We start from the raw sequence: 10924 nt of genomic DNA, 5'->3' as shown, positions 1-10924 counted from the left end.
GCCAGCTCCTGTTGGCTTCCTTATCTCTGTGTAGCCACGATTTTGTATGTATGCCTTCTATGGACACATACATGCTGGTCTTTCATTATGGGAACATTATAGATGAAAACGATGGCTCACCACTAGCATTACTGGTAGAAACTAATCATGATGGCAAGCTGAGAACTGAAATTCATTGAGGATGTATAGGTTTTTGTTACTTGGAATACTGCAGTAACACCGTCATAGTCTTACCACTCCCATTATAAGTCTTCAAATCCTAGCGATGCTTTTCTTTAGAGAACCCCAAATTAATAAAGTTGTCAGAACTTTATCCCATATAAATAAGGTGGGGTTGTAAGCTGCATCTCTAATAATTCTGAAGGAAAGACTTCAAAGATGGCCTGACTTTTTTTTGTACTGAGCAGCAGAAGAATCTCTGTTCCGTTCTCCACCTGAAGCAAATGCAGTTGTTTTTCTACAAAGAGCCAGTGCTCTTTGCTGATGGTCACTTCAGGTTTAGATTCCATCATGGAAGGTGTTAATCTGTCAAGCAGCAAATATGGTTGCTCACATGGGAGAAAAAAAACTTTGGCAATAATATCAGGAAGTGGTGTTGCTTTACAGTATCTTTAAATTCCAAAGGAATCCAGTCACTCACAAATATCCTGTTACTGTGGATATTACTAATTCTTTCTGGTCATGCTGGCTGTTTTACCTATGGCAATTGTGTCACTGTTCTGAAATCAGAACACATTACGGAGCAGCACAATAAGAACGTGCCGTTAAAATGGGCTCACTCGTGTGTGCCTGCAAGCAGAAGTACAATTACTAATCTAAGCTTTTCAACTTCAGCAAAACCCCATCCTACGTTATGCTTCTGAAGTACCGTAATAGCCGATCATTCTGTTACATTACTGGGAATATGTCCTTTCATTTCTAGCTTCTTTTTCCTAAGGAAACAAGGCTCATACAATTATTCTGTGTGTCAGTGCCTCCTCATAGCTGTTGGATCTCTTCACCAATTTCAACCAAGTTTAATAGAGGGATAGAGTTCTTAAAGATACTAACTTAACCAAAAAAATTATGGAATTCAGTGGCTGGGGTCCTAAGGTCCAAGTTAGTACCCTCTTGAAAAGCCACGTAAAGAGAACTTAGTTCTCCCTATTGTGTTAGCTATTAGCAAGCCAGCTAATTGATAAACACAGCCCGGATAGCACACTATACCTAGCTCTGAACCAGCTACAGTACCAGCTGCTTCTTGCCCAGCCTGATGGATGGAGGATGCAGGAACTGAAGGTGTAAGGGACAGAGAGCCCTGAACGTAATGTGGGAAGTAGTCAGAAAAAGGCAGAAGGGATGCCAATTGCTGGGAAATAGAGGAAAGTAAGCTTCATTAGTTCTGCTGCTCCCAGAACTCCTTGCTTTTTTCTTAATAAAAAGAATTAATCCTGCAATCCTGTCTTAGAAATGTCTGATAAGGCAGGTTGCTAGTGTATGCAGGTTATCGTGGTTCCACCAGCTCCAGTACAGCTATGATCACATAAATCAACCTAAGATATCCCCCCAGCATTTTTATGGACGTGCAGATTCATATCTTACTTTCTTTCATTTTTGAAAAGCGAGAAAGAAAAAATATCAACTCTTTTTTCTTACTGTATAACTACAAGCTCAGTTCACCTTGCTTCTTGGCCTCTGAGCGTCGGACAATTAAAAAAAATAAAGTAATTGCCATTCAGATGTCTCATAGTGCAGAAAATGCATCAGTTTGCATAGTTAAATGCATGCTTTTAAAAGTATGACAGTGACTTTCAAGGAATTTAGTTTATTCACAGAGGCTTAAAGAGACGCGCAGTCAGAGCTGCTATATATAGAACATATTTCTAATAGTAAATAGTTTTATAACGGAAGAATGTACAATGAGATCCGGCAGGAGATGGAAACTGAAGCTTGGCAAAATAAGGCTAGAAAAAATTACAGGTTTAATTCAATAAGAGTATTTAATCAGTAGAGAGATATGTTTAAGAGCATGGCACTTTCTCCATATCTCAAACATTTTAAATCAGCCTTCTGTTACAGGCTTAGTGACCAGATACAAACTGACACAGAAGCTACTGAGTTGTGTGTATGTTGTGCATAAGATCAGACTTGAGGGTGTCATAGTCCCTTTTGGTCTTAAGCTTTCTAAATCTAAGCACTAATGCTCAGAAAAGATTCTTACCCATATAAAAACCCTGAGGGTTAATTGCCTGGGTTTTCTTAACTCCTTTATGGTCATGTCTACAGGGCACAATACCTTAGATAGCTCTAGCTGTTTTGGTTGGACACACCAAAGTCAGTAGAGCATCATGCTGACACCTCCAGCATTTCACTGTGCCAGATGATAGACATATTTTTTTGTGTCATATAACCGATGTCAAGAATTATAGTGGCTGGAGACAGTGGAGGATACTGTCTGTGCCTTACTTAGCATATGGCAGCCCCGGAGCAGCAGCAGCTGGGTCTCTTCTGGCTCCAGCACCATTTAGCTTCTGTACCTAAGCATATATTTTCCACATAGGCAACCCTATAATGGCCTAGAGCACTGCTATGCTGAGACTGCAGTATTAAAAGGTTATTAAGGTGCTTGCAGATCTAACTTTTGAAAGGCCATGTATTTTAGGATGAGGTGTTGTGACTTGATTGCAGATGGATGTTTTCCCTGTGGCCGAGTCGGGCTCAGATGAAGAGGGAGTTTGATCCAAACAGTTTAACCCCACTGAGTGTGTTGGTTCTGCATTGCAGCCTACCTGTTGTAACTTTCACAATATTACTACCACCCCTCCGTTTTCAAAACTCTTCACTTAAGCTGTTCTTCTGTTGACTGAGGAGCCTGAAGTGTGTTCCATAATGCCATATACCTGCAGAAAGGCCATTGAAATGACATGTATGCCAAAACCAAAACCTGTGTTTTGATATACTTAAGAGATGTCAGGAACTGTGATTTCAGCTATATAAGGGCAAAATTAAAGACATTTTCATTTTTTAGTTTGGGTTTTTTTTTTCAGTATCTGCAGTAAAATAACAACTTTAAATGAATAATACTAGCTATCCTATAAACTGGAAGTAGTACTAATGTTTTGCTTCTCAAAACAGTTGTCTTTCTTCTGGTGGTGCCTCCACTGTCTGTTAAGTTTCATTTTTATCAGTCCAGTACTTCTTATCCATAAACAGAATTACTTTCCAACATGAAGATGCGCAGACACACACACACATTGAAGCCCACTCAATATTAAATGTTATTGATCACACAGGGATAGACAGCATGATACATCTTTCTAACAAATAGTATAACTGCAGCCAGCAAACAGGCATTCCAACAAGCTGCGTAAAACTACCTGACATTTTCTAAGTTCCTCTGCTGCTCATAGTGTCATAATCATGTGACATATATGGAGCTGCAGTAAAGAAATCACATCAAATCATCTACCAGAAAGTGATTTGGTGAAAATGTTTTGCAAGAACACTTCTATGTTGTCAAAACCCCCCAAAATGCTGTCAAAATATTTTTGAAAGTCAAAGCTACTTTCTGACAACTATTTCTTTTTTAAAAGCAGAGCAATAATTTTGGAAGGGAGCCTGGAGAATGAAGCTCTGTAATAAAACTGAGCTAATATTTCCAAATATATGTTTTGTTTTGTATACAACATCAGCTTTTCAATAGGAGTTTTGACCATATCTGGCTTCAGTATTTTAGGGCAAAGGCTTTTGATCTTTCTCAGCCTAGACAAAGGAGGGGTGGGAACTATCAAAATAAGACACTGAATACAAAAATGGTATGTTGGTATGTAGCAGACCAATCAAAAAAAAGTTAGCAATGTTTTTGTAAGGAGAATATTTCTATAAATGTGGTAATATCACTAGGCAAAAGTAACTCATTAAATATAGCATAAGTCAAAACCAAAGCTCTACAGAGCATTGCAATACTGTTCAAGCAGAAATGACAAGGTAATTTTTAGCTAATTTCACTATAAAGCAATAAGGTCAGAGATTTATTTTATTTTCTTTTATTTTATTAACCTTACTTTGTTTACTCATTTCCCCAGGTGCATATTTCTCATGCCAATAGCAACTCTCATATCTGTGTGAGCTGAAAGCCTCAAGGTCAAGGTTTGGGTTTTTCCTTATATCACAGGGGAGAAGAGACAGCAACCAGTTAGCAAAACAGGAACCAATTCTTCCCATGCTTTTGTTTAAAGATTGGAAATAATTCATAAACTGATAAGCAAGTGTCATCTTGTCATTGTATTTGAACTAGCTGTATTTAGGCAGTTTTCTGACAGTATACTCCTTTAAGGGGTCGGTCTGAAGATTTCAATCTGTAATGCTTTTTAAAGTGTTTATTGATTTTTCTGCTCTCCTCTCAGTGTCTGAAGAGTTTTTCTGATACGCATTTTTTGCTTTCCAATGAACTAGTCAAGAAAATGATGAAACTAGCTCTGTTAAATGTATAGGGTAAACAATTTTAAAAATAGAGGAAAACGTTTTCATTTTCTTTCCTGCAGGTTTATTTTGAGTATAGCAATTAGTCACTTTGTAACAATATGTGCTGTATTTCCAGACAAAAATGACTGTCAAAGTAACGATATCCACTGCAGGATACATCTTGAGCTTTACCTTCCTACAAATACTGGAAGAAAAATTGCTGTTCACTTTAGTGAACCATTCATATTCATGAAGCAGATCATCCATGTCCTAAAGTCCACTTCATACCAGCCTGAGCTTTTTTCCATTACAATTCTTGAAAATTACTGACTTCATTGACAGTATAAGGAGGAGTCTGTGTATATTACTATATATTTGTAAGTGAGGACATAAACAAACTTCATTCGATAGCCTTCTTAAGAGAATAAGAACAATTCCTAGCGTTCCTGCTTCCACATTCTAGCTTGATGATTAATATGCCATGTATCTAAATTAGACAATCCGGTATTTTTCTCAGCTTCCTGCATTAAACTATTGAATCATTTTGCTATGCCTGGTTAAAAAGCTACCATATTCTATTAAGTTAAGAGGTGCAATAAATTGGTCTAACAAAGTGACTTTTAAGGCCTGAATTTGCAAAGGGATGTAGGAATGCATGTCACCATGGCTGTTAAAACATTGGTGGGTTTTAGGCTTGTAAATGTCTTTGTGAACCCAAGCCTACATTACATCTTTCCAGATGCTCAGATTAGAGGACGCTATAGAATTTCAAAGTACAGCTTATTATCGCTACTGTTGAACTGGTAGCAACAGAGGGGCTATAGACAAAAAGAGCAGCACTGGAGCTACAAAGATTTGCTGATTGTTAGGTGTGTGATTTAGCAGGGGAACCGCGTTTCGTTCCTAACTGCAGGAACGTTTCCTTCTCCTGCAGCAGGGTAGTTTTTCAGCAGGTAACTTCTTTTTTGTTATGCCATTCAAAAGATTCTTAAATATAATAGCTGGTGGATTAGAAACTAATCTCAACATTTCCTCCCTCCTGAAAATCTGAGGCAGTTAAAAGCATATCCTAGGAGAGTCAGGCTCCCAGAGACAGACATAAATACACACGAGAGATAAAATCAGATGGTAACTGGAGCCTCTGAGAATGAGGTTTGTTAACTCTGTTTCTTGGGTTTCCTCTGTGTAATTAGATCAGCTCTTAACTGAGAGCCTGTGTAGACATATCCCGTGTTTCCTTTTATAATAACAGTCAGATAACACCTTCCATCTCAGGATGTCCGTCACAGCACAAAAATTTTTAGTATTGTCTGAGGCAGAAAAGGGTTAGAATCCCTATTTTACACAGAATAAAATATGGAAATGTGGACAGGCACAAATGAAGCATTTTGCCCAAGGTTGTAAAGGAAATATCTGCCCAGCCTGGGAATATAACCCAGATACTCTCTTAAACTTTAACCACAGAACCATCTTTGCCTCCTACTTAGAATGCTTTCAGTGTTGTTAAATGCTGCAATTATCCTTTGACTACTTTCTATTTAAAGATGGGGATGTGTACTCAGCACATCTCTAGAAGGCACACCAGCAGCATACATTTGTTATGAAGAAAGTGTTCAGGTTTCCTAAACCTGAAGAAAAAAGTAATTATTATCTTTCTAATGCCAAAAGCATTTTATAAGTCAGAAAACTCTTCTCCTCAGTATAAGAAAAAATATTGAACACTATATTCCAAATAATTTAGAGAGAATAGTTTTTCTCATGAAGATTGGAATTCACTGGATTATGGTACAGTTATCATTATTGCTTTATGAGGGAGAGAGTTTAAAAACAGTAGCATAATCTTTGTGTAAAAGTCTTCTAATAATCTTGTTCAGGAATATCTTTTCTCCAAAATGAGTTGCCAGTTAATTTGAAGAAATGAGATTTGCCTTCAGTTGTTTCTGAGTTCTTACAGAATGGTATAGCAAGGATTATTGTCCTGCCTTATACAGACACTAAGAGACAACTAAATTTGTGATCAAATAATCAGACGAAGCAGAGACCAGTCCAGGATACTGTGCAGGTTCATTTAATTTCCCAGTCACTTCCCCTGCTGGATGGAAACACAATAGAAACCAGACAGAACTGTTTATTGAAACAGTTAAGAGGGAAAAACATTGCACTGGGTAATTCCAACACAGTCTGCTTTACTGAATGGAGAAAGAATTTCAACAACAAACCCTATGTGAGCTAACACTTGAAAAATCAGTGTTAGCTGAAAACCAGACATTTTCCTGAATCGTCTAATACAACACGAGGCATCTGCATTCAGTTGTGGGTGCCTTAGGATTTCAAGTGCCTATGTTATGTTTGCCTAAGAGAAAGGTAGTCATGTTTATCGTGGGAGGACTTCACAGTATCTGAAGCTGTTGGCAAAAAAGAAAGTCTGTAGCTGTGTAATTATAGACTACCCTGCATATGTGAGGCAGGAGTGCTGCTACACATACAACCTTGGCTCAGGGTTCTCAATTTCCATTTGCTGTTACTATGTAAGGCCCTATGTCATAGGGAGCGGTAGCGATTCTTTAGCAAAAAAAGACCACTGCATTTATCTAGCCCGTACCTCTTACCTGGGTTGCACTGGTGTTGACTCTTCAAAAGGTTAGAGAAGTATGAGAAAATACGTGTTTCCTCCTGATGTACCGCAGCATTACAGCCTTACCTGTGCTTATCCGTTGACATTCGCTGCAGCACACCTGTAGAACCTACTGCCAGTGGATCAGGTGGTGCTGCTTACTTGGGAGTGCAGCGTCGCTCACATCTGGGCCCCACACTTTGCCTACTCCTGCGTGGAAAGCAGGGCATAGGGAGGAGGCCGCTGGGTGCCCAAGGCTTCTTCCAGCATGGAGATGGGAACTTGGAGGCTTATGCTGGTGAGAAGTGACTCTGGGTCTTATATGTCAATGTAGCTGTAATTCCAGATGACAGACTCCACGTGTCTTCATGCAGAATAGTGGAAAGAAGTTCTGAGGGGGCTGTTTGAAAAAATTAATTCACTAAGGGAACTATCTATGTTAATAAGTACTGACTCAGCTTATGTATTGTGTGCGTCTGCTAATCACAATTTTTCTCTCCTTTGAATCACCTATTACGTTTTAAGGATAAATTAATCATTGTATGGAAATGGGCAAAGTTATCCAGAGAAAGCTAACATTTTTAAAACTAAAACTCTCAGCTGGAAATGATGGAAAGATCAAATAATCAGCAAACTCTGGATTTCTGATGTCTAAACCCGAGTTGGTCTTCCATAATGTAATTTAATAAAGACATGAGGCCATTTGGCTGCATGATAAGAACAAGATGGTTGGGAGAGATCTCTCCTGGTGAGCTCTCCAGATTATATTTCTATACGGGCTAGCTTTAGAAGATACAGCTGAACAACTGCAACCTGAGAACAGAAGAGTACCAGAGCAGAGAGAGAAATGGGACAAGTAAAACACAAACACTGAGACAAGACATTTGGTAAAACACGCACCAGGATCTGAATCTCATATTCTCCTGCTGTAGAAAACAGAACAACACTAAAACAGATCAGAGCTCACGTCTGATGGCACAGAGACCTTTTCTCTGTTTGACACGGCAGCTTATTGGTAAGATGTGTTACAAACCTGCTGCTGTTTATCAGTATGAAACAGTGAAATGTTAATATCGTTATAAGGAGGGTGGCATTAGAACGTGAAAGCAGGTTTATTTGGAATATCTGGCTGGCAGAAAGGAGGAGAGCTTCAGTTAGGAGTACCATGTGCTTTTCCCCCAACCACCGGAGATCCCTCGTTGTGTGTCTGCCGTAACCCAGGGAAATGATGCGCGCATCCATGCAAAAGATCTACCTGCAAAAGATGAGAGGGTCTTGTAAAAAATAGAGCTTGATATTCATCCCCATTCAAGGAACGGACGCCAGGTGGCACTACAGAAGGCAAAGAGAATTTAGCAGTTGTTAAACAACTAGTGCTCACTGAGACAAACCAGCGCCGGCGCCACCGGGATCCTCTGCCGAATGCAGGGGCGCTCTCTGAGTGGCACTGCCCTGCTGGGGGCCATCAGCAGTTACGTCATCATTTACCTCAAGTAGCTGTTGCAGGTCACGTACAATCTAGTTAATAAAGGGCCTATATGATTATTTTTTTTTTATTATTATTACGCATACTGCATCTCTCAACGGGAAGAAGAGGGCTGCTCAGTTTTGCTTTGCTGTCACAAGATGCATTAACTGTTCACCGTGTAGTCCTGGTTTCTGCCCGCTGTCTGAGGCTGCCACTGCTTGTGCATACCCTAGAGACGGTTCAGAATTGTCCAGACACCAAACTAACCTCCCTACGCGCACCCCAGGGCATGGGCTCTTCCCAGAGCTTTTCCGCTTCTGCTCAGGCAAACACCACAGCAGTGGCTTACCTCCGCAGGTTTGCATTTAATCATCTGAGCTGGTTAAAAAAAAAAAAAAAAAAAAAAAAAAGTGTGGTGCAGCAGATGGATGTAATTTTTTCCTTTCTACTGTTGTTCATCCAAGGGAGGAATACATGTCATCCCCTCATGACTTCAAGGGAGGTGATTCTTTCCCTCTACTCTGCTCTGGTGAGACCCCACCTGGAGTACTGCATCCAGCTCTGGAGCCCCCAACATAGGAAAGACATGGACCTGTTGGAGCGGGTCCAGAGGAGAGCCCCAAAGATGATCAGAGGGCTGGAGCCCCTCTTCTATGAAGACAGGCTGAGGCAGGTGAGGTTGTTTAGCCTGGAGAAGAGAAGGCTCCAGGGAGACTTTATAGCAGCCTTCTAGTACCTAAAGGGGGCCTACAGGAAAGCTGGGGAGAGACTTTTTACAACAGCATGTGGTGATAGGATGAGGGCTAATGGCTTTAAACTGGAAGAGGGAAGGTTTAGATCAGACATTAGGAGGAAATTCTTTACTCTGAGGGTGGTGAGGCACTGGACCAGGTTGCCCAGAGAAACTGTGGAAGCTCCATGCATGGAGGGGATCAAGGCCAGGCTGGATGGGGCTTTGAGCAACCCGGTCTAGTGGGATGTGTCCCTGTCTATGGCAGGGGGGTTAGAACTAGGTGATCTTCAAGGTGCCTTCCAACCTAAACCATTCTATGATTCTATGACTAGCCCAGAAGCTAAGTCCCTTTCTTTTCTCCCAGCAAGTGAAGCTAGGCAGACAGAGCAGACTGAGGACCAGGAAAAGTGCTGCTTACTGTGAGACTGCCTCCACAGTTGGAGAAGAGTTTATTGGAAAGGGAAAAGGTCTTCCATCCATACAGCTTGCTCAGGGCTCTGCATTACCCTGTCTCACCAACCAAATAAATCACTGCTTTTAAGGCAAAAGGCTGGTCACTAAACAACACACCACCACCAGGGGACAAGAGATATGTGAACATAATAAAGTGGATCTTTATACAAAGTTTGTTACTCTCAGCGTCTCTGTAAATGATTATGTAGATTACATTGAAGTCCAGCTTCAAAGATTCGATACAGCTATGATCTAGTTTATGTGTCATTAGTGACCATCCACTGTATCACCCCCCAGCATGGGAGAAACCAGGAGGCGATGGTGTCCCTCATCACATGCCTCCTCTTCAAAATCTTGCTCAGTCTTCTGAGCAATATCTCTTAATTTACAAAATATCAGATTTAATGCTTCAGAAATTCATAAGAGAATAGTGAGTTTTCTTGCACCAGGAGTGTGGCTCTTTGAGCTGTTTTGTCTACGTGACTCATTTTTGGGGCACTAGCCTCCCACATTTCTGAGGGTTTGACTTGACAGACCACACGTGCTCTGCATGCCCTTGCATTCTTCTCCCCGAGGGCATTAAATATGGAGCAGTCCCATCTGCTATTCCATCCTTTTGCCACGTATAATCCAGAGTAACAGGACTCTGTAGCAGTGGGGGAGGAAAACACGTTGTGAAGAGAGAGCACAAAAAATAAAAGTACAAAAATAAAATTTGAAGGATTAAGATTTGTTCAGAATCCAACAAATTATCAGTGCTGTTTCAGCAGGTATCTGAGATTTCAGCTTGTGATATCAGTGCTGGTCAGGAAAGACAATAACATTCAGAATTTAAATACCAAAAGGATGTTCAGTTTCAGACACTCGCAAAGGGTTTGCAGAAGACAGATCTAACTATAGAAAATACAAAGCTGTACACCTCCTACATCTGTTTCCTTAGACGCCTGATAAAATGACATGCTGCTTAGACTGGGTTGAGCCCTTGAGTCTATCAGCACATCTTGTCCACGTCCCAGCCTTTTGGGGATATGCAAGGGAGCTGCAGATAACTGATCTTTTTTTTTTTCCTATCTCCTAGATCGACAAATTCCCCAAGCACATGAGAGGACATGACGCCGTCAGGCATACCAAAGGAACTATGTCAAATCAAAAAGGCACAATGTCACATTTGGGTGAATAAGACGAGGTATGCAGGACACCTGCTTGCACTGCT

At 40.6% G+C, this 10924-nt stretch overlaps 1 protein-coding gene across 1 annotated transcript in view; it reads left to right on the top strand.

Annotated features, from left to right (window-relative positions):
* Positions 1 to 10924, top strand: part of ATP11A (ATPase, class VI, type 11A) — a 173802-nt gene that overhangs the window by 1016 nt on the left and 161862 nt on the right. The gene's annotated exons all lie outside the window — the stretch shown is intronic.

This window comes from Charadrius vociferus, unplaced genomic scaffold, assembly GCF_000708025.1.
Source record: "Charadrius vociferus isolate BGI_N301 unplaced genomic scaffold, ASM70802v2 scaffold218, whole genome shotgun sequence".
Taxonomy (NCBI): Eukaryota; Metazoa; Chordata; class Aves; order Charadriiformes; family Charadriidae; genus Charadrius; species Charadrius vociferus.
This window is presented reverse-complemented; position numbering and strand designations above follow the sequence as displayed.